Source organism: Pleurodeles waltl, chromosome 9 (genome assembly GCF_031143425.1).
Source record: "Pleurodeles waltl isolate 20211129_DDA chromosome 9, aPleWal1.hap1.20221129, whole genome shotgun sequence".
Taxonomy (NCBI): Eukaryota; Metazoa; Chordata; class Amphibia; order Caudata; family Salamandridae; genus Pleurodeles; species Pleurodeles waltl.
In genome coordinates, this window is record NC_090448.1 from 1,045,230,058 (window position 1) to 1,045,255,308 (window position 25,251).

Sequence of the window (25,251 nt, forward strand, 5' to 3'; positions counted from 1 at the left end):
TGACTGTCAGCAGACAGGTCACTTCAGAGGAGATGCAGCCTGTCCAAAGAAAGTGGTTAGCACTGGGCTGTCCAGTGTAGCTATAGAGGAGGATTCCTCAGATGATGAAGTCCTCCTAGCATTGTGCTGGGAGACAGGACCAGATGGTAAGCTGGTGATCCCTGAGGGTGGGAGTAGGCACTTCCACCACATTCAAGTGAATGGGATCCCTACCACTGGTCTGAGAGACACCTGTGCCAGTCACACTGTAGTGAGTGACCGGTTAGTGACCCCAGACATGTATGTCCCAGGAAAGACAAAGAAAGTCAGGATAGCCACAGGGGAGGTCACCTCCAAACCTGTAGCCATAGTGCCCCTAGAGAGGGAGGGTATCCTTGACTGGATTAGGGTGGTAGTCAGTGCTGACCTTCCCCTAGATTGTATCCTGGGCAATGACCTCCCAGAGGTGAGTCTGGTCACAGATGGGGTGGTCGTCCAGGGCGCCCCCCCAACCCAAAGTCCTGGGGAGTCAGTCCCTACAGTTAGGAGACAGGGGTCCCCAAGAAAAGGAAAGAAGAAAAGGAAGGGTAGGCCACTCTTAAAGAGAGTTCCAAGGAGCCAAAGGCCTTCTGCCCCAGTAGGGGGGGAGCCCAGAGTTGGCACTGGTGAGGCCTCACCTGACCCCAAGGAAGTCCTGAGTAGTCAGGCAGCTGTCCAGATGCAAGGTGTTGCCCCTGCACTGACAGAAGGGAGAGTGGAAGGAGGGTGTCTGCCACAGGAGGTGGTAGCCCCCCACTCTAGACAGCAAGAGGGGTGCCAGGACCCCAAAGATGCCCCTAAAGCAGCTCAGCCACCTGTCAGTGGAGAGCTTAGGGTGTGGTTCTGGGTACTGACAGCTGTCAGTAGCCTCTGCTGGGTGCTAGCCTTCCTGGCAGCACTGTACTTGGCCTGGGAGGCAGACCCCAAGGCCAATAGCAAAGTAGGCCCCCTGACCCTGTTGGTCATGGTGGGGTTGCTCAAGTGTTGGGTGACCTCTTTGGGTAAGCTAGGTCTTGCCCTAGCAAAGTTAGGAGTAGGGGAGGTGGGCACCTCACTACCCAAGTTGGCAGAGAGAGAGGAGGAAGACCCCCCTAGAGGGAAGTTTCAGTTTGGGTTGGGTCCTTTTACTATTGGGATGGCTTCACTACCCAGAGGGAGTGACCCTGACAGGAGGATATAAGGCAGAGTAGGCCCTGCAAAGGGACAGCCAGTTTTCTTCACTGTCTTCCTCGCCTAACAAGCCAGGAAGACTCTCCCAGGGTTGGGCTGAGTCTCCTGGGCGTGTGGGCTGGGGGGGGGTTGTGTGAGAAACTGGGGCTGATTGCAGAGGCCCCCTAACTTTTTGCCCCCATTTTCCACTTTATGCTGGTGTTTTCCTGACTCTGATGGTGCCCTGGGTACTGCTAACCAGTCCCAGGGCCTGTGCTCTGTGTTAAATGGATATGCAAATTAGGCTAATTATAATTGGCTAAGTTAACCTACCTATAAGTCCCTAGTATATGGTAGGGCATGTAGGTTTAGGGACCACAGCATAGGTGGTGCACACCTAGGTGCATTGCTGAGGTGCCCAGTGTCATTTTAAAAGCAAGCCTGCCTTGCTGGCTGCTTTTAAATTAAAGTTATATGCAAATTCGACTTTGGAATTAAAGGTACTTCCAAAGTCTTAAACTACCTTATTTTTACATATAAGTCACCCCTAAGGTGTGCCCTATGTGCCCCTAGGGCTGGGTGCCATGTAACTATAAGCAGGGACTTTATAAAAATAGATGTATAAGCCCTGGTGAGGTAAAAACAGCCAAATTCGTTTTTCCCTCATTGAAGTAAATGGCCTTCATAGGCTAGAATGGGCAGACTTTATTTAAAATTTTAAAGTCTCCTTAAATGTTACATACCAAGAATTTGGTATCAAATTGATTGTTATAATAAATCCCACAACTTCCAGTTGTTGGATTTAATATAACTAGTGCAGGTAAAAAGTTTAGACTTTACCTAAAAAGTTGCCAATTTCAGCTCTGCATTGTTTTTGCTGCTGTGCTCTGATTGGCCAGCCTGCAGCAGCTTCTGCCAGGCTACTTTAATGAGGTGTGAAGTGGCCTGACTTCACACAAAGGAATGTGCTTGGGGGAGAGAATCTCCCCTCAGCAGATGGGGAAGCAGGAAGGGGGAGGGCTGCCAAACTGGTCTTCAAAGGCAGAGAAGGACATCTGGAGCACCCAGCAACACCCCCACATCCTGCAACCCCAGACAGCTAGGTGCCCCCTTGATTAGATTAGGAGAGGGCAGGAGAGGGGTGTGTTTATGATTTTTAGCCACACCAGTGGGTGGGCTCAGCCAGATCTCTCCTCTAAAAATCAGATTCATCCATTTTGGATTTTTAGAGACTGTTGCCTTCTGGGATGGATTTTTGCCACACTTCCCAGGAAGTGGTCATCACAGGGGGACGACCCTGTCCCTGATTGGAGGACCAGGGCCCCCCTGCTTTTCACCCAGGAGCAAGGATAAAACTGGCAGACCTGCACCCACGCCTCAGATCCCCACCAAATTTCAAGAAGAAAGAACTACAAGGAGAAGAAGGACTGCCCTGCTGGACCCCTGGCCTGCACCTGGACCCTGCACTCAGAAAGACTGCACCAGCTGCACACTTGGGCTTCACCACAAGAAGGACTTTGCCTGGCTTCAACTGGTTCAAGGAGGGACTCCCTGTTTGCTACAGGTGAAAAATTGCTAACCAGAGTCCCCTGCACCAACTCCTGAAAAAGTGACCAGCTGACCACTGCCCAGTGGCCAAAAAGGAGTTTGCGCCAGGTGCACTCTGGGAGTTGAAGTCCGCACTTCCCAAGGACCATCACAGAACTTCTGGACCCTTGGGGTGAGCTGTGGACCCCAAAAGAACCTTAAAAGAACATCTGGGTGAAGCCCCAGAAGTTTGGAAAAGATTGGAGAAATTTTAGAAAAAAGCTCCATAAAGTGACCGACTCGACGCGGAAATTCTAGCCGGCTTGCCTCAACCGCGACCCGGCCTGACTTCGTGGTTCGTCCCGGTCAAGAAAAACATCCGAAAAAGAGACTAAGTCCGAACGTAAAAAGTTGACCGGGACCTTCCAGCCATCGTATCCGAGAAGGGCTCCACGGACGTCGGATCAAGATCCAGGTTTACCCCGGTCGAAGGATTTTCATCTCGAAAAAACGACTAAGTCCGAAGGTAGAAATCACCACCGAGGAAACCGACTTCGCGTATCCGGACAAGGGCTCCAGGAGGTCGGATCCAACTGGCAGGTTCGTCCCGGTGAAGAAAAACTTCAAAATAAAGACTAAGTCAGAAGGTAACTTTTTAACCGAGGCTTCCCGCGACCTGTAGCCGAGCAGGGCTCCATCGCGGTCGGCCTGAAAGTTTGACTTTGTCCCGGTCCTGGTGCAACCAGATGACCCGATTGGCGCTTTTTGTTTCTATGCGCTAGAAAATAATAATACTTTAAAAATTCATATCTCTGGTTCCCCTGAACCGATTTTAATCGTTTTTGTGTCATTTTAAAGATAAAAATATAAGCTATTTTTATAAATTGGTTTTGGATTTTTAAACTGTTTCCTGTGTTTTATTTAATTACTGTTTTGTGATATTTGATTGCTTTACACTTTGTCTCCTAAGTTAAGCCTTGACGCTCGATGCTAAGCTACCAAGGGTAGAGCTGGGATTAATTTACTGAGACCTAACTGTACTTTTGTGGAGGTTTGTGGCTTGTTGCTAGGTGTAGGTACCTACCTGCCCTATCAATAACCCATTTTCCAACACACAGGTTTGTTGGTGGCGAGTGCAGATGCCTGTGTTGAGGTGGGTGTGGTGACTGCTGGTATGCTTGTGATTGTGGTGGTGGTAGGGTGGGTGGTGTCAGCATGTGTGCGGCTGCGTCTGTGTTTTTTTCTGTGCTTGTGTGTATGTGAGGATGTGCTTTTTGTGTGTGCGTGTAAAGGTGTGCATGTACTCTGGATGGGGAAGGGGTGGGAGTTGGGGCACAAGGTTCAGGTGGGTGGGAGGCTGCGGTCTGGGTGTTCTGAACACTCAGCCCCTGGATGGCATTCAGTAGTGCAGTCTGGTCTACAGTGATAGTCTGCAAAAGATCTACAGGCTCATCATTGAGCACAGCCTGGGACTCCGGGTCAGTGGGGGATGTGCCTGCAGCAAAGGTGACGCCACCCCTTTTAGAGGAATGGCTATGGATAACTGGGGGGAAGCAAGAGGGAGGGTAGAGATCGGAACGTGGGTGGTGGATGACGATGCTGGTGTAACAGTTGCACCTGCACCACTAAGGACTAGTCTTCATTGGAGGCCTCCAAATAATATGTTGAGTCACTGGTGGCCTTCGTGTCAGTCCCCTCACCCTCCAAGCCACTGTGTCCCTCTGTGTTCGTCATGTCCATGCCCGAGCCACAGTGTCAAGCTTCCTTCCTGCTGACATGGCCACTGTCACCTTCGCCATGCCCAGATGATGCTGAAAACACAGTTACAACAGCTTGAGTGTATCTGTGTTAATACAATTGAACATGAACTTTGATCACAAAACATTTGCTCAAAGTCCAGAAATTCCCCATTCCAGCTACTATATATTATTATGCCTTTGTCTCTTATCTACTTGTAGTACTCTCCATGACAAAGGGCTTGAAGAGCATGTGTAAACACATAGGCCTTGAGACATTTTGAACTCACTGCAGTACAGAGCTAAAATATATTCTTATTTCCAAGAGTCATGTTTTGGGCCAGATATTGGCTTCCCAAGATGGGATATCACAACATCTAAGTGATATAACCTTCCATCTGCAAGTGTCTCTTTAATTGTCAGATTTCTACTCATCATTGATTTCCCATCTGGACAGTATTAAGGACACCAAAATGTTGTTTGGTGTATGTGTAACTCTCACCAATTTGGACACATTCCTGTCTGCTGCAATCAATACAGTTTGGAATACAAATTCATGTTAGTGTGACACAGGCTGCCTTACATGCACACTTGTGAAGGAATAAGGCTTCATGACAAGCTGCTACTATCCACTTGATCTGACTAGAATTGTGCCTGGAAAACAGGTTAAAAACATGTTTCAGATAAGGGGAGATGCCCTTGTACACATGTTTTCATTCCTTTTGGTGCAGATGCTCATCATGTTGTCATAGCATCAACTTACTAATGTCAAGTCTGATATAAACATTCAATGCACATGGGGATTTCTTGAGGTATAAGTCTGATACACCAACTGTATTATAAGTGCACATTTTGTCATGTCACCAGTAATAGGGCCTATATTACCTCTTCACATTTGTGATGGAGCATTACACCTGACTCAATCCACAAATGGGGCATGTTTGGTCCAACTGTTCCTCATTACATCGAGAAAATACAGGTACCCCTTTATTCACATGTAGACATGTGTTTTCTCAGAAAAATACTTGGCTTGTGATGAAGAATCTAGTGGTAAAAAAACAATACAGACACAGTCTGTTGAACTTATACCTCAAGAAATCCCCATGTGCATTGATTGTTTGTCAACCATCATGTTGATGCAATACAACATTGCTGGAAATTAAAAAGGCTAAACAACAAATATACCTACTGACAATAACTTACCCCCCGATTCTGCTGTTGGGCCTTCAACTTCCCATCAAGCTGCAGGTGTGCCACCGCAAGGATGTGGACCATTGGGGGGGGGGTTAGTGTGTGGCGCACCCGTTTGGATAGTTGGGAGGACTGGCCGAGCTTGCCTTCCGCTGACCACCTCTTCTGGCAATGCACACTGCACTATTTCAGGACCCCCAGGGTCTGCATCTTCTTAGAGATGGCCTTCCAGATATCCAGTTTTTGATGAGTGTTTACCTGCATTGATGACAGAAAAAAAACTGTTTTGAGTGATATTGTTTGTCTGTAGTGCAGTGCTGCAATTATGTTACATCACTCACATGCATCCACCAAACAGTTAGTAAATGTTTTGTGAAAACATTTAGAGCTTTCCAGGAAATACTGATTTGCCGTGATCTGTTGAGTATCTCCTCATCTTGCCAATCCAAGCCACAAATATCATCTGGGCCAGGGTTATTAAACCTTTCCTATTGTGAGACACACTCCTAATTAGCCACAATCATTGTGAGCTACAAAAGGCTAAACAGCCTGTACATTCTTTGCATTTAACCATGCACAGCTACATTGGCTTCATGCCTAGACTTCTAAGAGTCAGAAACCATGGTTTACATCACAAGGGCAGTATGGAAGGGCTGCTATGTGTCAGCAAGAGCATGGATTTGGGGGATGTATGAACAAGTGTGTGTAGGAATAGGTTATACTTTTATGGATGATTGAGATCCTGTGTCATTTGAACTTACAGCACAGGAAATAACTTACACTATATGTGGCACCATGACAAGTTTAAACAATATAGTTCCTCCTAATGCACAATGGCACTGGTAATACCACTTGACAGGCCAGCACTGGACAACTCTATAACTTTAGAGAATATTCTTGCACGTAGCATTTCTCTCATGTTGACATAAGCTGAAAGTTTTCACTTTTAGTACTGATACACTGTCTACTGGCCACCGGTAGTTAGGGTCCTGCAGTTTGTTTGAAAAAATCTGTAATTGCAAGTTACATTGACAGATATTTCAGCTTCTCCTTTCAGATGACTTTTCATTTCCATGTACAGACATTTTTATAACGTTGTCAAACAACATTCTGTCCCCATCTAAATTATTCAGTTCACTACACTTCAATCACAACACTTCACCAATGCACACAAAGGGACTAATTAGCAGTGGCTTTACCAATCAAACATGTACCTATTCCTCTGGAATCCCATATAGCTGGGTGTCCAGGGACAGGACCTCCCTGGCAAAGAGCTCCAGCTCCTCTGTGGTGAAGGCAGTGGCCCTGTCCCCTGCTTTTTCCGGCATCCTGGGTCCCAGAGGTCAGGAACAGCAGCAAAAAACAAGAAGGTATTGTTCGCTTCAGTGTTAAGAGGCAAGTGAGCTTTTTTTCAATACGCCACATAAAAGTACATGGCAGATAAATCTGTGATGGGAACAGGGACATCCATTGTCTTTTATGCACAGCCGTCACACTTTAGACTATGGCAGGGTCTGTCGCAGACTATTCCACCAACTATGTTGACAATTTCCGCTGACGGCAGTCGGATAGCCAATGTCCTAACTGCAAGGTCAGGCAGCTGCCATTTTATGGGAGGGAAGCTGTATATTTTTCAATTGGTAGTGCATCACCAGCACTCATAATTGAGGCTAGTGTCTGTACAAATGTCAAATACGATCAGCACAGTTTTTGGCAAAATATAACACATTAAAAAGTGAACCGTGACTGTGTGTGACATCGATTGTGCCACAGGAAAATCAATACCCCCATTGACGGTATTGTAAAAAATAAATACATTTTTTTAAAAGTGCAATTAATACATTTCAAATGTATTATTTGTCCATAATTAAAAACAATATTCAAAAATGAGTTTTGAAGTTCAGAAAATTAGAAAACAATGAGTGTACATGTATAACACAATGACATTTCTAATATTACCAAGACTTAAGGTGTATGCTGATGTGACCAATTAAGCTGATGTTTTCTTTTCTATACATGCAGAACTTTTAACCTAGGCATGGATAGGAAATGACAGCCTCCGGTCTTCTGGCCATTTCCAGTCCTTGCCACCATGGAAGAATGGTATGGCATTAAGGATGTTTGGTTAAATAGGCAAACTACCTTGGATGTATGTCACCTGCTGAAGCCTTTTCTTCTGCCTCACAATGGGAATACAACAACAATAAGGCTGATAGTGAACCTCATGGCAGTACTTCATTTTGTGGCCATGGGGGTCATTACGACCTTTGCCGCCTGCCAAGATCGGACCGCCGGGCGGCCACCGCGGCCATTTGGAGATCCCCGCTTGGTCGGCGGGCGGGAATCTCGGCCGCAACACAGGAGCCGGATCCAAATGGAGCCGGCGGTGATGCGGCTGTGTGACGGGTGCAGTTGCACCCGTCGCGCTTTTCACTGTCTTCTGTGCAGACAGTGAAAAGCTCCATGGGGCCCTGTTAGGGGGCCCCTGCACTGCCCATGCCGGTGGCATAGCCAGTGCAGGGGCCCCCAGGGGCCCCGCAACTCCCCTTTCCGCCAGCCTTTTCCTGGCAGTTCAAACCACCAGGAAAAGGCTGGCGGAAAGGGGACTCGTAATCCCCTGGGCAGGCGGCTTATCACCGCCGGGGCAAATGTGGTGGGATACCGGCAGCCCCGGCGGTGCGACCGCGGCGCTTCCACCGCGATCGTAATATGCCAGGAAGCACCGCTAGCCTGTTGGCGGTGCTTCCGTCATTTTAGCCCTGGCGGTCTCGTACCGCCAGGGTCAAAATGACTCCCTAAGTCTTTTCAATACACTGTGACAGTATCTGAGGGCATGTCCCAACCAACTTTCAGTGGTGTGCTAGAAGAAGTCCTTGCTTCAATAATGAGAAACATCAACAGCTACACCCAGTTCCCACAACAATAGAATTTTCCACAGTGAAGGGATAACTTTATGCTTTGGGTGTACTACCACATGTGGTTGGAGCAATAGATGGCACCCATATTACCTTGGTGCCAGAACATACAATGGAACAGGTCTACCGCAATCCGAAAAACTTCTATTCCATCAGTGTGCAAGTTGTCTGCTTATCGGATTTATGCATCTCAAGTGTGTGTGCTAGCTTTCCTGGGTCAACATATGATTCATTTGTTCTATGGAACAGACCGTACCTCTGCAGATGTCACAACTTGGACCAGAGAGGGCCTGGCTTTTCGGAAAGTACTATTTGACTTGAGAATCATTTGCTTAGATCCTAGTTTAGGAGGGTACAGTGGCTTTATATGATAATAATCAATTGATATGTTGCTTCCATGTAGGAGACAGCTTATCCTAACAGACAATGGTTGTTAGCATCGCTGAGGAATCCAACAATACCAGGTGAAGTTTAATATGCAAAATAATTAATTATCCCTTGTTATTCTGTTTCAGGGTCCTTCACCATGTCATCTTTATTTGGAATTGTGATATGTTGCTGTTCTAAAGTACAAAGTGAACATGTGCTGATCCTGGCACAAACACCTACTTGGGGTGGACAGATCTTGTACAGGGATAACTTGCATTGTGATTGAATGGAAGTTTAGGAGATTGTATCAGACCTGCTTCCTGTGTGATGTTGCCGTCAAGGCAATATGTGCCACTTAACTTGCTCAAACCACATGCGTATGTCAAGCCATAGCATATTGTTATTTCTTCATGCTGGCTAAATCTTCAGTTTGTGTTCAGAGGAGGTAGCTGTTGATGTGTCTCCTCACAGTTGATAGAACTTTATTTTAGCAGACCAAGGAATGGTGGTTGTGTTGTTGTATCAGATACTGCCACAGTGTCCTGCAGTGGTCATGTGGCCTCAAATTGTGTAACTGCCATGATGTGGAATTTTGGTGTAATTGATGTAGGATTTCTATTGTGGGGCAGGCTGTTTGGCTCCAGCTGAGGTCATGCATCAATGATAGTTTGCCTAATAAATTGGATCCTGTTGGAAAATGGGTTATTGGTAAAGGCAGGTAAGTATCTACACTTAGCAATAGGCCACTAACCTCCACTTAGGTCCAGTTAGGTCTCAGTAAATTAAACCCAGCTCAACCCTTGGTAGCTTGGCAACGAGCGACAAGGCTTAACTTAGGAGACAGAGTGTAAAGCATTCAAATATCACAAAACAGTAATTAAATAAAACACAGGAGACAGTTCAAAAATCCAAAATGAATTTATAAACATAGATTATATTTGTATCTTTAAAATGACACAAAAATGAATACAATTGGATAAGGGGAACCGGAGATATGATTTTTTAAAGAATTATTGTTTTCTAGCGCATAGAAATAAAAAGCACCAATCTGGTCATCTGATCGCACCTCGACCGGGGCAAAGTCAAAGTTTAAGGCTGACTATGATGGAGCCCAGCTCAGCTACAACCCGCGGGAGGCCTTGGTCAAAAGTTTACCGTATGACTTAGTTGTTTTTCTGAAGATTTTCTTCAGTGGGACGAACCTGCCAGTCCAATCTGACTCCTGGAACTCTTCCTCAGATACGCGTCGCGGGAGCCCTCAGTGGAGATTTTTACCTTCAGACTTAGTCGTTTTTTCGAGGTGAAAATCCTTCGACCGGGGCAAACCTGGATCTTGAGCCGTCGTCCTTGGAGCCATCCTCGGATACGCTGGCTGGGAGGTCACGGCCAACTTCCTATGTTTGCACTTAGTCTCTTTCTTGGAGATTTTCTCCACCGGGACGAACCTGCCGGGTCGCGGTTAAAGCTAGCTTGCTAGAGTTGCCACAGCAGGTCGGTCCCTCTATGGAGCTTTTTTTCAAAAGTTCTCCAAACTTCTAGATCTTCTTCCAGATGTTCTTTTAAGGTTCTTTTGGGGTCCACAGCTCACCCCAAGGTTCCAGAAGCTCTGAGATGCTCCTTGGGGGTGTGGACTGCAACTCCCAGAATGCACCTGGCGCAAACTCCTTTTCGGTCACTGGACAGTGGTCAGCTGGTTGGTTTCTTCAGGAGTTGGTGCAGGGGACTCTGGTTAGCAAATTTTCACCTGTAGCAAACAGGGAGTCCCTCCTTAAAGCAGCTGAAGCAGGCAAAGTTCTTCTTGTGAAGCCCAAGTGTGCAGCTGGTGCAGTCCTTCAGAGTGCAGAGTTCAGGTGCAGGCCAGGGGTCCAGCAGGGCAGTCTTTCTTCTCCTGTAGTTCTTCCTTGTTGGAATCTGATGGGGATCTGAGGTGTGGTTGCAGGTCTGCCAGTTTTATCCCTGCTCCTGGGTGAAAAATAGGGGGGTCCTGGTTCTGCAATCAGGTGCAGGGTCCTTCCCCCTGTGATGACCACTTCCTGAGAAGTGTGGCAAAAATCAATCCCAGGGAGCAACATTCCTCAAAAATCCATCATGGCTGAAAGTGATTTTTTGAGGTTACATCTGGCTGAGCCGACCCACTGGTGTGGCTAAAAATCCTAAACACACCCCTCTCCTAATCTAATCAAGGGGGCACCTAATTGTTTGGGTTTGCAGGATGTGATGGTGTTGCTGGGTTGCTCCAAATGTCCTTCTCTGCCTTTGAAGACCAGTTGGGCAGCCCTCCCCCTTCCTGCCTCACCGTCTGCTGAGGGGAGATCTCCTCCCCCAGGCACATCTCTTTATGATGAGCCAGGCCACTTCACACCTCATCAAGGCAGCCTGGCCAGGCTGCCAGAGGCTGGCCAATCAGAGCACAGCAGCAAAAACTCTGTAGGGTTGAAGTTGGCAACTTTTCAGGTAAAGTTTAGAACTCTTTACCTGAACAAGTTATATTAAATCCCACAACTGGAAGTTGTGGGATTTATTGTAACAATTAATTTGATACCAACGTTCTGGTATCTGTTACTTAAGGGGACTTTTAAAATTAAAATAAAGTCTCCCCATTCTAGCCTATGGAGGCAATTCACTCTAATGAGGGAAAAACTAATTTGACTGTTTTACCTCACCAGGGCTTATAAAACTATTTTTTATAAGGTCCCTGTTTATAGTTACATTGCACCCAGCCCTAGGGGCACATAGGGCACACCTTAGGTGTGACTTATATGTAAAAATAAGGTAGTTTAAGACTTTGGAACTACTTTTAATTCCAAAGTCGAATTTGCATGTAACTTTAATTTAAAAGGAGCCAGCAGGCAGGCCTGCCTTTAAAATGACACTAGGCACCTCAGTAGTGCACCTATGGGGGTATTACCAATGCTGGGGTCCCTAAACCTCCATGCCCTACCATATACTAGGGACTTGTAGGTAGGTTAATTTTGCCAATTATAATTAGCCTAATTTGCATATCCACTTTACACAGAGCACAGGCCCTGGGAATGGTAAGCAGTACCAAGGGCAAAGCCAAGAGTCAGTAACCACCAGTACCTGTCCAAAAAGTTTGGGGGTGACCAGGGCAAAGGAGGACTTTCCTACAGATCCCATTCAATATTCCCTTTTTTCCATGGTGTGAAGGTCGTGAAGCATCCATCCCTAAATAGCACAGACTATTAGGGTAATTTAAGGCTTGTGAAACTCAGCTCTGATCTCATCTAAGGCTTGTTACCTCCATATGTATGTTACCAATATAGTCACTGCCCATGAAGATAATGTTGCAGCCCCTTTAAATGGTCATCTTTGCAGTGGGTTCAGTTTAATTTTGTCTGAGATGTAATATTTCACCATAATAATCAAAATAATAAAAACATGTATAAAGCAGACGGCTACTCAGTGATTGTCCTGCACTAAGCAGATCAAATGATTCATCATAACCAAATACACCTATGCATATGCCGAGAGAAACAGCCTAGTTTTCAAACTAGTACATCTTTCATAGCTTGTATGTGTAAAGTGAGGGCATTCTAAGCGGCAGCAGTGAGAAATGAGAAGAAAGTGCCTTCAAAACTTTTCCTTTTAAATCAAGGCACCACAGTCAAAAGGGCATCAGAGAAACAAAGAATTCTCAATGTATGGTGAGGAGTCAACCTGTTCTTAAGATACGCCGGGCCAGAATAGTAGTAGGCTCTACGGGCCAGAAGAAGAACTTTAAACCTTATCCTCTTCTTAATCGGTAAGCAATGCAGCTCCTTAAGATGATGTATAATAGCCTTTCTGGGGACCTTCAGTAGAAGCCGAGCAATGGCATTCTGGACCCACTGAAGTCTTTTCAGCTGGTTAGCCGGACGGCCCCACTAAAGAGCATTGGAGTAATCCAGCCAAGAGGTAACGAGAATTCGAAGGATTATTTTCGGAGTCTCAAACTGCAGTGTGTGCAAACATTTCTTTATCGATTTTAAAAGCCCAAAGCACGAACCCAATACACCTGTCACTTGGGGATGAAAATCATCAAGATTATCAAAGTTTACCCCCAGACTGTGCATTATGGAGGCCAGGGCAGGAGGAGCTAAGACACGACTGGGCCAACATTCAACATCCTATCAGAGGGGAGGGCGAACCAAATAGAAGAATCCTTTTTTTATTGGCATTGCACTGAAGATTACTGAGACTCATCCACTGGAAAACAGTCATCCAACATGACTTAAGTATTATAAGAGCAGTAGGTGTGTTCCTATCTGGAGAAAGAAGAAACTGTGTAGCATTTGCATAGGATACAATCTATACCCCAAAAGACACTTCCTATGTTCCAAGGGTGGTCATGTAAATGTTAAAAAGCATAATACTAGGGGCAGAGCCCTGTGGAATTTGAAGTCTCAAAGGTTTGGGGTCAGAAGCAAACAGAGCCATCCAGACCAATTGGATTTGGCAAGTCAGAAAGGAATGAAATTAGGCCAGTGCTGATACACCCTCTCCAATTTCTTCCAGTCGGTGCAAGAGAATGGAATGAGGCGTAGTATCAAAAGTCATCCATAGATTGAGGAGGATCAGTGCAACTTGCTTCCCCTGATCTACTGCTAACTTTACTGCATCTGTGACCTCATCCATTGCAGTCTTCATACTAAAACGGGGATGAAAACCAGATTGGGAAGGGTGAAGCAACTTGCAAGTCTCCAAATAGCTAGACAGTTGGTGATTAATGAGCTTCTTCAGAATCTTAGAGAAGGGAGGCAGTAGGGAGATCTGCCTAAAATTAGATAAAATATATCTATCTGCGAAAGGCTTTTTGAGAAGTGGTATTAACTTAGCTTATTTCCAGCAACTCAGAACCAATGCAGACTGAACAAATAAATTTCATAATGTGTTTAGAATAGAATTGATGGCCACAAGACTCATCTGTAGGATGCAAGGCGGACAAGGGTCATCAGGTGAGCCTGATTTACATTCTGCTAGAGGCTGTTTAGCCTCCTCTAGGGTAAAGGTAGCAAATTCCAATACAGAACAGAAGACAATCTTAGGTGAGTGCAACAGAGTTTGCCATTTGCAATAGCCAAGAATTAACAGATTTAGAATTAACTTCAATGTCACCACTACGCTCAGCCTCAGTGTAGTTTCGTGCAGGATTAACCCTACATCAGAATTCAAGACTTTAGACCAGTTCCTACAGGGTACATGAGGTATAGGCTGGTGGGGCCAGAGACACTCTTTCAAGAGAAGAATATGATGGCATGGTCCGAGCAATCAATTATTTTTAAATCAGTGTCTAGTACCTGCCAACTGGAAAAGATAGGATAAAGAATATGACCTGCACCGTGAGTAGACTCATAGACAAATTGTCTGATTTTCCAAGAGGCCATATTAACAAGAAGTAGTTTGCCTCGAAGATCAGAAATATTACCTAAATGAAGATTCATGTCACCAAGGACTGTAAAATTAGAAAATGTCAAGAGACATTTTGATAAACGTTTGTCTAAGGAAAAGATAAACTCTTCAGCATAGCACAGAGATCAATACTTTAAAGTACCTGCCAGGAAAATATTAGCCAATAATGAAAGATAAAAGCCCATCGATTCAGCCCCCTTTAAATCTGTCATCTAAAAAGTGACACATTTAAAGCTCTTTTTAAAAATGATGGCCACACCCCTTCTCTTTTCCCAGCTCAATCGTGATGCAACATCATGAAAGCTTCAGGAACTGCAAAATCAACATCAGGGAAGAAATGTCAGTCATCTAAGTTTTGGTGAGAAAGAGCACATCAAAGTCTTCCTCCATCAACAGGTCAAAAATATGAAAAGCATTTTTGTTAAGTGAGCGTACAGTAATCAGTGCTTCGTAAGATCTGAAGGTTCTCTAGAGTGCAGGGAGTTGAAGGGGGTACAATCAGAGTTACTGCTTACCAGGCCTGGCCCCATTAAAGAACATGCACAACAAGTACAGACAGTGGACAAGCTATTATATGGGAACAGGCCCATACCTCTGCAGTGGGATTCGAGGCATAGACTGAGAAGCTCAGCCGGCCCTTAGCTGAAGAAAATCAGGCAGCATGGCTGGCGCCGAGGACTGTCCTGGCGTAGATGGGTGCAGACAGGTTTGCTTTAGGTATGCCTTTGATGCACCAGTGGCGCAGCCGCACATTGACTTGCCTTATATGGGGTAGAGACATCCCCCTAATCAGAAACTAGACCGCTAACGGTGACCATCAAAATGAGTGCTCCTTTAGCATGCACCACCCACTCCCTCTGAATCAAAAGGGAAAGGTGCAGGTAAGAAGATATTTAAAATCTCAATTCCAACTCCCTTACCAAAAAGAGGAAATGATGAAAATGTAAGCAAAGACAGGGGCACCAGAGCATGTGCTGCGCATTTAGTAAAAAAAAGCACTAGAACGGGGGCAAGTAAAATTCAAACAGAGATGCACTGTTTTAAGAAAGGTAAATTAAAAGCATAATAATTAAAAACAGAATAAAATAAGCACAACGGAGTAGACGACAAAGACCCCCTTATTCAGCAGGGCATCTGCACATTGGAACACTTTTATATGGGATAGAGACATCCCCCTAACCAGAAACTAGACCACTAACCTCCCGTCAAAATGGTGGCTCCTTTAGCATACCCCATCCGCCTCTTCCAATTCAAAAGTGAAAAGTGCAGATGAGAAGACAATTAAAAACTCAATTGCAGCTCCCTCACCAAAAGAGGAAAAGATAAAAGTGCAAGTGAAAACAGTGCCAGTAGAGCACACGCTCCGCAAATGCTAGACAGAGTTCAAGTCAAATTCAAATAGAGATGCAATTTGGAAAAAAGTTCAATCAAAACCATATGAATGAATAAGCACTACAATGTAGGCAACAATGACATTGACGCACTTAGGCCCTGATTTATACTTTTTGACGTAAACCTGCGCTAAAGCAGGTTTGCGTCACAAAGTATACCACCGGCTACCGCCATTCGTAGACGCCAGCTGGGCTTCATATTTAAGGAATGATGCTAGCCGACGCTAAGGCCCGGTTAGCGTCAAAATAAATGACGCTAACTGGGTAGGGGAGACTGGAGGTTGTTCACCAAAGAATGGTGCTAGTCAGGTTAGCGTAAAAAAAATTGACTCTAACCTGACTAGCTTCATTTTTTAACGCACAACCCCCATGGACATGACTCCTGTTTTAGCAAAGCCAGGAGTCATTCCCCCTAGACCAATGGCCATGCCCAGGGGACTGTAGTCCCCTGGGCATGGCCATTGGGCACAGTGCCATGTAGGAGGGCCCAAGTTAGGCCCTCCTATGGCACTTTGAAAAAACAAAGAAAAACTTACCTGTACTTGCGTTGGATGGGTCCCCCATCCTTAGGTGTCCTCCAAGTGTGGGTAGGGGTGGCTTGGGGTGTCCCTGGGGTCAGAGAAGGTCACCTGTGGACTGCTTCCATGGTCTCTGACCATGGAAATGAGCCCACCGGTCCCCTAACGCCTGCCCTGACCCAGGCGTTAAATAATGATGCTAAACAGGCTTAACGCCATTATTTAAGGCCCTCCTCCTCCCGTGCGTGATTTTTTAATGGGAGGATAAATAAGGCGCAAAGGCCTTAGAGTCATTTTTGCCCGGCAAAGGCTACCTTTCATCTCATTGATGCAAGGTAGGTTTCCACGGCAAAAAAATTACGTTAACTCCAATATTTTGATGCTAGACGGGTCTAGAGTCAAAATATAAATATGGAGTTAAATTTGCGCTGGATTTGCGTAAAAAAAATGACGCAAATCAGGCAAAACAGAGATATGCCCCTTAATACTTAACACTTAAGAGCAAAACTTTGACGCAAATAAGCCCCAGGATGTCACCGTTTGGATGGCATGCTTGAGAGCGAAATGCATTTTATCTAGATGTTGGTATACTAAAATGTTTTGGGAGGACCAAGACAGGATTGAGAGTGATATTCTAATCTTAAAATTAGAACATAATACAAATGGCAATCATCCTTTGAAAGAGACAAGAATTAAGAAGTAGTTTTAGAAGCTGCTATCGATAGGGATGAGAAATTATTTTTCTACTCACTGTTGGCCTGTTGTTTTCTCAGGTGACTGCCAGGGTTTTGGTACTGTTTGTTTGGAAGTAGCCAGAGAAGCCATTGCCTCACTGCCTGCTGTCAACTGTTGGATAGATGGGTTTTTATCTGGTGGGTCCACTATGTGGAGTGCCAATGGTGGTGATGAGCGGAAGTAATGTAGCGGGAGCTAAGTAGTGTTAACAGTGGAATGACATGGTCCAAACTTGTTTATGTGAGATGGCCAGGCAGACTGCAAGCCACTGGTGTGACTTTTTTATATCACTTTATAGTGCAAAATGAGACATGGTTGCCTGATGCCTCAGCTTCTGTTTGTTTCTGACTTGGAACCTCGTGCAGTGATGCACAAACAGCTAATGACTGGTAGATACATTGTTGCTAAAGGGGTAGAATTGCTATTTTCCTTGTAGTAACTTATGATGTTCTTTATTTTACTGACCCATACAACACCTTACCTAGCACAATCAGTACCATCTATCAGTTTGGCAGACTAGCATGCTTAACAATCAACCGGAATAAATATGAGGGATTTCTCCTACTGATTCATAATGTGCCACAGAGAGTAGAGACACAGTTTAGATGAAGAACTGATCCAATCAGATAACTTGGAATTGTGAAAACATGAGGTGGATGAACTTACACTGAATTTTCATAAATGGAATCAACTCTCATATTTTTTGCAGCATGATTACACCTTGCTAAGATATTGATAGTGCCCACCCTGTTAACAACTTCAGTACTCTCACACTTATTACTAACACTATGGGGGTCATTCTGACCCCGGCGGGCGGCGGGAGCCGCCCGCCTGGAGGGAACCGCCAGAATACCGCTGCGTGGTCAAAAGACCGCTGCGGTTATTCTGGGTTTCCCACTGGGCTGGCGGGCGACCGCCAAAAGGCCGCCCGCCAGCCCAGTGGGAAACAGCCCTCCATGAGGATGCCGGCTCCGAATGGAGCCGGCGGAGTGGAGGATGTGCGACGGGTGCAGTAGCACCCGTCGCGAATTTCAGTGTCTGCTGAGCAGACACTGAAATTCAAAGTGGGGCCCTCTTACGGGGGCCCCTGCAGTGCCCATGCCCCAGGGACCCCACTACACCCCTCACCGCCATCCTGTTCCTGGCGGGCGGAACCGCCAGGAACAGGATGGCGGTGAGGGGGTCGGAATCCCCATGGCTGCGCCGCCATGGCGGATTCCCATGGGCAGCGGAAAGTCGGCGGTACACCGCTGACTTTCCGTTTCTGACCGCGGCTGTACCGCCGCCGTCAGAATGCCCGGCGGAGCTCCGCCAGCCTGTTGGCGGTGCTACCGCCGACCCCGGCGGTCCTTGACCGCCGGGGTCAGAATGACCCCCTATGTTTTTGATAAATGCAAAACTTTACTTGCCGGTTGTATGTAGGCAGGGACAAGGTTAACAGTTGCAAGTTGTACAAATTATTCTATTTTCTGACTATTCACCTTCAGCATATCCCCAGGTGTGTTAGCAGCCTACATGTATTAATAGGGAGACAAAAAATTGCATGTATCATTTGTGTTCATGCCTCTACCTCCCATATACAAACAAACATTCAGAAACTTCTCTGGCACAATTTATCTTTAGTGCCCTAAACGTTTATGATATGTCACCTGTATGTCACCTGTGTGTCAGTGTCCTGTAAGACCTGCTCTAACATAACTTGATTTACTGCCACAAATTCAATGTTTTGATGATCGTTGGGGTTTGATTGGCCTTTCACATACATAAACATGTTTGATGAATCCATTGTTAAGCCCACTGATGACCTTGAGCCCTCTTTTGGCTACTGAGGAAACATTACAATAGGATATGCTAGGCTGACGACTAATACAAAAAGCCAAAGGGGTGAGATACAATCTGACCCTTGGAAAGAGCCTCTTCTCATCTTCTTGCTGACAATTTGGAATGACAAATGTCTTTGATATCATGTGCGCTAGGACACTTGCGGTCCTGGTTGGGCTCTAGACTGGAATTATGTATTCTGCTGGGAGGCGTTAAGGTTTGGTTATTAAAGTTATGATGCAATGCATGCAAAGCGTGATAGTATAGCGAAGAATAAAGACATCTTGTTAGAAATGGGATCTTTGATTGACAGCTAGGTTACCCTCCGTTCAAGCAAGGACCCTCACTCTAGTCAGGGTAAAAGAGAATCACCCTCAGCTAACCCCTGCTTAACCCCTTGGTAGCTTGGCAGAGCAGTAGGCTTAAGTTCTGGGTCCTAGGTGTGAAGTATTTGTACCAACTCACACAGTAACTGAATGAAAACACTACAAAATGACACAACACAGGTTTAGAAAAATAGGAAATATTCATCTAAACAAAACAAGACCAAAACGACAAAAATCCACAATACACAAGTCAAGTTATCAATAAAAATGCAAAAAGAATCTTTAAGTAGTTTTAAACACACACTAACGCTGTCAGTGTGAAAAAGTACCTTGGGCGCGTCAAAAATAACTCTGCACAGACAAGTGCGCATCAAAAAGGGCTTGCGATGCGTTGATTACACTTACGAGCAGGACCGTGTGTCGTTTCTCCTTCCACCGGGTCGGGCGCGTCATTTCTTCTCTCCGCAGGAGAGCGATTCGTCAATCCGGTCGACACTCTCGGGTCCGGGCAGGCCTTGCATTGTTTTTCCACGCACAGCGGTACTTGAGTCGGAAATCAAGTCGCACGATGATCCGTAAACCCAGCAGAACGGGTTGTGATCTCCCAGCCTCCGTCAGCAATGCTGTGCGTTGTTTCTCCTGCTCTGTGTGTCGATTCTTCGGTTGCGTTTCCTGCGAGCGTCGTTTCTCGGCTGCGGAGCCGGTGGCGTGTCGTTTCTTAAGCCGCAGATCAGAGTTGCGTCGATCTTTTCCCCGCACGGCGCTCTGTGTTTTGATTTCCTTGTCTTTCAGGGTCCCAGGAACTGGATGGGCACCACAGGGCAGAGCAGGAGTCTCTCCAGAGACTCCAGGTGCTGGCAGAGAGAAGTCTTTGCTGTCCCTGAGACTTCAAACAACAGGAGGCAAGCTCTAAATCAAGCCCTTGGAGATTTCTTCTCAAGATGGAAGGCACACAAAGTCCAGTCTTTGTCCTCTTACTCTGGCAGAAGCAGCAACTGCAGGATAGCTCCACAAAGCACAGTCAGAGGCAGGGCAGCTCTTCTTCCTCAGCTCTTCAGCTCATCGCCAGGCAGAGGATCCTCTTGTTTCCAGAAGGGTTTCTAAAGTCTGTGGTTTTGGGTGCCCTTCTTATACACAATTTCTCCTTTGAAGTAGGCTTACTTCAAAGTAAAGTCTCCTTTGAATGTGAAATCCTGCCTTGCCCAGGCCAAGCCCCAGACACTCACCAGGGGGTTGGAGACTGCATTGTGTGAGGGCAGGCACAGCCCTTTCAGGAGTGAGTGACCACTCTGCCCCTGCCTTCTAGCACAGATGGCTCATCAGGATATGCAGGCTACACCCCAGCTCCCTTTGTGTCACTGTCTAGTGTGAGGTGCAACCAGCCCAAATGTCAAACTGACCCAGGCAGGGAATCCACAAACAGGCAGAGTCACAGAAATGGTATAAGCAGGAAAATGTTCACTTTCTAAAAGTGGCATTTTCAAACACACAATCTTCAAATCAACTTTACTAAAAGATGTATTTTTAAATTGTGAGCTCAGAGACCCCAAACTCCACATGTCCATCCACTCCCAAAGGGGATCTACACATTAATCAGATTTAAAGGTAGCCCCCATGTTAACCTTGGAGAGGGACAGTCCTTGCAACAGTGAAAAACGAATTTAGCAATATTTCACTGTCAGGACATATAAAACACATTTCTATATGTCCTACCTTAGCCATACACTGCACCCTACCCTTGGGGCTACCTAGGACCTACCTTAGGGGTGTCTGACATGTAAAAAAAGGGAAGGTTTAGGCCTGGCAAGTGGGTACACTTGCCAAGTCGAATTTACATTTAAAACTGCACACACAGACACTGCAGTGGAAGGTCTGAGACATGATTACAGAGCTACTTATGTGGGTGGCAAAATCAGTGCTGCAGGCCCACTAGTAGCATTTGATTTACAGGCCCTGGGTACCTCTAGTACACTGTACTAGGGACTTACTAATAAATCAAATGTGCCAATCATGGATAAGCCAATTACATACACATTTTGTAAAGGAGCACTTGCACTTTAGCACTGGTTAGCAGTGGTAAAGTGCCCAGAGTAACAAAAACAGTAAAATCAGAGTCCAGCACACATCAACAACCTGGGGAACAGAGGCAAAATGTTAAGGGAGACCACGCCAAGGATGAAAAGTCTAACACATCTGTTACAGAGCTTCGTGTGTCACCTATTCATTTGTATGCTTCCGGGCTTGAGAAGATGCAACAACTGGCAACAAGTAGGGGATATGTTCCCCAAAGAAACAAAGCTGCTCTCCCTTGGAGATTGCAAAAGTGTGGCAAACTGCTTGTGTGTGCCCTAAATAGATGCGAAGCGGTCAGAAGTTGGTGTATGTGGAGTCAAAGCCATACTCGAGTCCATACACAGCCATCAAAGCAGTTGAAGGCCCTGCAGAGGAGCACATTTAAAAAGCCCGCCAAAAAACACTGGTGGGGCTGAAAGAAGAGATACTGTGCTATGCCATAACAAAGAGCCATCATCAATATGATGGAGTACGAAAACAGAAACGTACTTATCGGCACAGGCGATTAAAGCACCACACAACCTCAAATCGGACGTGACGACCCAGGCTCAGTTACAGGGCTGATGTGTCCAGCAGTTGCACAGACATCTTGTGCAAAGAAAGTTGTCTGAACAACAAACACTCTAAAGGGCAGTAGAAGAGAGCATAAAATATACTGTGACTACATTCCTAAAGCCACCACCACCGTTTGACACAGATGGCCTGCATGGATCGAAATATTTGATGATTTCATAGATGCACTAGAAGTAGCAATAGAAGTAGAAGATTACAAGAAATCATTAAATTATTGTAAAACCCTGCTGTGATGGAGTGAAAGAAGTGCTAAAGAAAGTCTCACAAGCTGATGCAACATCATTCCAAAAGATAAAAGAAGCCCTGGATGCCAAGTTCAATCTGATGCCAAATGTCAACTACGAGAGGTATATCTTCAATCAAGTACGACAACAAGCTGGTGAAATGATGGATGAATTTGTTGTGAGAATTGATGCACTCTTTAAACACTGTAAATTCCGAAGTTGAAGATAAAGAAGCCATGTGCATCAGAGTTATTAACAGTTATTGTTTATATTCCTTCAGAAGATGCATTCTGGGAGAGCCAATCAGTTTGGAGAAAATGCTTATGACTGCAAGGGGAGAAGAACAAGCAGATAGACAAGCTGATGATATGGAAGCAGGAACAGTGTGTAATAAATCAGCATTGATCATGAACAGTAAGCTTAAACACAAAATAGATGCACACAAGTTGGCGTTTCCGAAGAAGAAAAGGTTATGCTTCCAACAGAGGCTTTCATTTCCCCATAAGGGTAAATGTCCAGCCATCGGGCAGACATGCAAAGGCTCTGGGAAAAAAGCCACTTCATAATCATCTGCAAGTCAAAAGAGAAATCAGCGAGAAGAGAAAATGGATGCCAGAAGCTTCCAGAAGCATTCTCGCCATGCCCACAAGGCAACATCAGTTACAACAAGTAGGAACCAAGCACAGTCCATCATCATCAAGTTCATCATATAAAGGCTCTTCAACATCATTATGAAGCACAAGTGAAAAAGATGGATGTGTGTTGATGACATCTACTAAGGAACATGTAGGATTAGTTGCTTGCAAAGAGTCAAAAGTCAAAAAAGAATCACCAAGAGAATTGACAAAATGTATTTGGGCACTGTCCTAAAATGACATGAAAGGTGAACTGTCCCCCCTTCATTATAGTCACTGGTGCATCGATTAATATCAAGACAATAGAAAAGTTCAACAGCCTGTCTCCTCTACCACGCCTTACTCTGTCAAACACCAAGGTATACACATGGGCTGCAGCTAAACTATTACAGAGTCAAGGGTCATTTACAGCAACCTTGGGACATAAAACAACGTCAGTGTAAGCACCAGTTTATGTCCTTCAGGGAATTTCATTCAGTGGATGCCCGCTTAGCTTTGCTACTGGTGCTGACATAAGACTGCTAACTCTCAACTACAACATTCATGCTGAGGCTGAAATTGACAGTCAGTTCCTGTTGTTGCTTCATGGTGTAGGAAGACTCAGGAAGATGAAAGTGCAACTTCATATTAATGAGGACATTTGCTCTGTTGCTTAACCTTACAAGCAGCCTTTGAGGAAGAACTAGAAGCACTGTTGAAGCACGACATCATTCAACACTCCACTGGTCTTACGCTGTGGGTTTTGCCCATAGTTTTGGTGCCAACAAAGGACAGTAGAGCTGCAGTACGAGTTTGTGTTGATATGTACCAGACCAAGAAAGCCATTGAGAGAGAAAGACATCCTGGTCCCCATGTATCAGACATGATTATGCAGTTTAACGGAGCCAAAATCTTCTCCTGTCTTGACCTGAACAAAGGATACCATTGACTCGACCTCGAAGAGAACTGTAGGTAAATTTTTCACCTCATATGGTTTGTTCAGATACAAAAGACTGAGTTTTGGACTATCTTCAGCTGCTGAGATATTTCAGGATGTTATTCCCAAAGTTATTCAAATCTGTTATGCATGCTTTCAATTACAGTGATGACATTCTGGTATTCGGAGCAGCACAAAAGGAGCATGAAAAAGCTCTTATGCAAGTATGTCAATTACTTTCTGATGCAGGTTTCACTCTGAATGCAGCAAAGTGTGAGTATCACAAAATCAAAATTAAATTATTTGGGCACATATTCTCTGACGGGGGAATGACTCCTGTCCTGGATAAGGTGCAAGCACTGTCATCTACCTGTCCCCACAAGATGTACCATGCTTCGATCTGTCTTAAGCATGGTCAGTTATTGTTCAAAATACATTCATGACTTTGCATGTGATTGAGAATGCAACAGAAATGGCCTATTTTGACCCCAAATTAGATATTGAGATCACAGTGGATGGGAACCTGTTGGACTTGAACTTAATCCTTGCTCAGGACAACGGTCATCCGAATGCCCAGAGATACATTGTAACCTATGCCAGAAGAAGCCTGTCTGAAACAGAATGCACCTACTCTCAGTTGGAGAAGGAGAGTTTGGCCGTAGTGTGGACCTGGGAACATTTTAATGTGTTTTTTTTATATGGGAAACATTTCACTATAATCACAGACCACCAAGTGTTGCTCCCTATCTTTGGTAACCTGAAAGCTAAGGTGCCCACTCACCTCCTGGTCAGTGTCTGCTTCCCTCCCCAGCTCCACTGGCTGCTGCTACTGCTGCCTCTGCCTTTTGCCTCGGACGAACTGAGAGCCTCCTGACTCTCAGTTCGAGAGCTTCCTCCACCAGCAGGCGCAACCCTGCGCTTCATCCCGGTTAGTCTAGTGGCCATCACAAGTGAGTATTTTCTCTCTGTCGCTCTTTCACTCTGCCTTTTTCTCACTTGCTTTTCCTTTTCTTTTACACCTCTCCTCTTTTCCTCTGCCCTCCGTCACTCCTGCTTTTCTGCCTTTTTTCACTCGTTTTTTCTTTTCCTTTTCATCTCTCCTCCTTTCCTCTAGCCCTCTCCCGCGCCGCTCTGGCCCCTGCCGCCCCACCTCACTCCCCCTGTAAAGCACCTTTCCTGCCCTCCCGCCTCCTAGCTGACCCCTCCTCCCACTCACTCCCCTTCTTAATGGCAGCTGCAGCATTGCTGCACTGCTGGCGCAGCAAAGGCAAGCCCGTCTCTGCCTGTATGCGCCTGGCCACGCCCAGACCACACTCAGTGCCAGGAACCCTGGATCTCCATTAAATGAATGCCAAAACCATCCTCCACCTCAACACCGGACGTCTCAGCAGCTGCTTCATCATCTCCTCCAAGGACACCCACAGACCTTCCCCCTGCAGGAACTGCAACTTTAGTGCCAGCCTCAACAAGCCGAAGGTACTCTCCACACACAGAGATACCAACAACCTCCACAACCCCATCAACTGCCTGATCCTGAACATCCGCTCCCTTCACAACCACACCACTGAACTCTGGGATTTGATGGACACCACCCGATCAGACACTGCCTTCCTTACCGAGACCCGGACCAACCCCACCTTGGGACCAGGCATCGCCATCACCTTTCCCGATGGATACAGCATCCTAAAGAAGGATTTGCCCTCCTGCCCAGGCGGAGGACTCGCC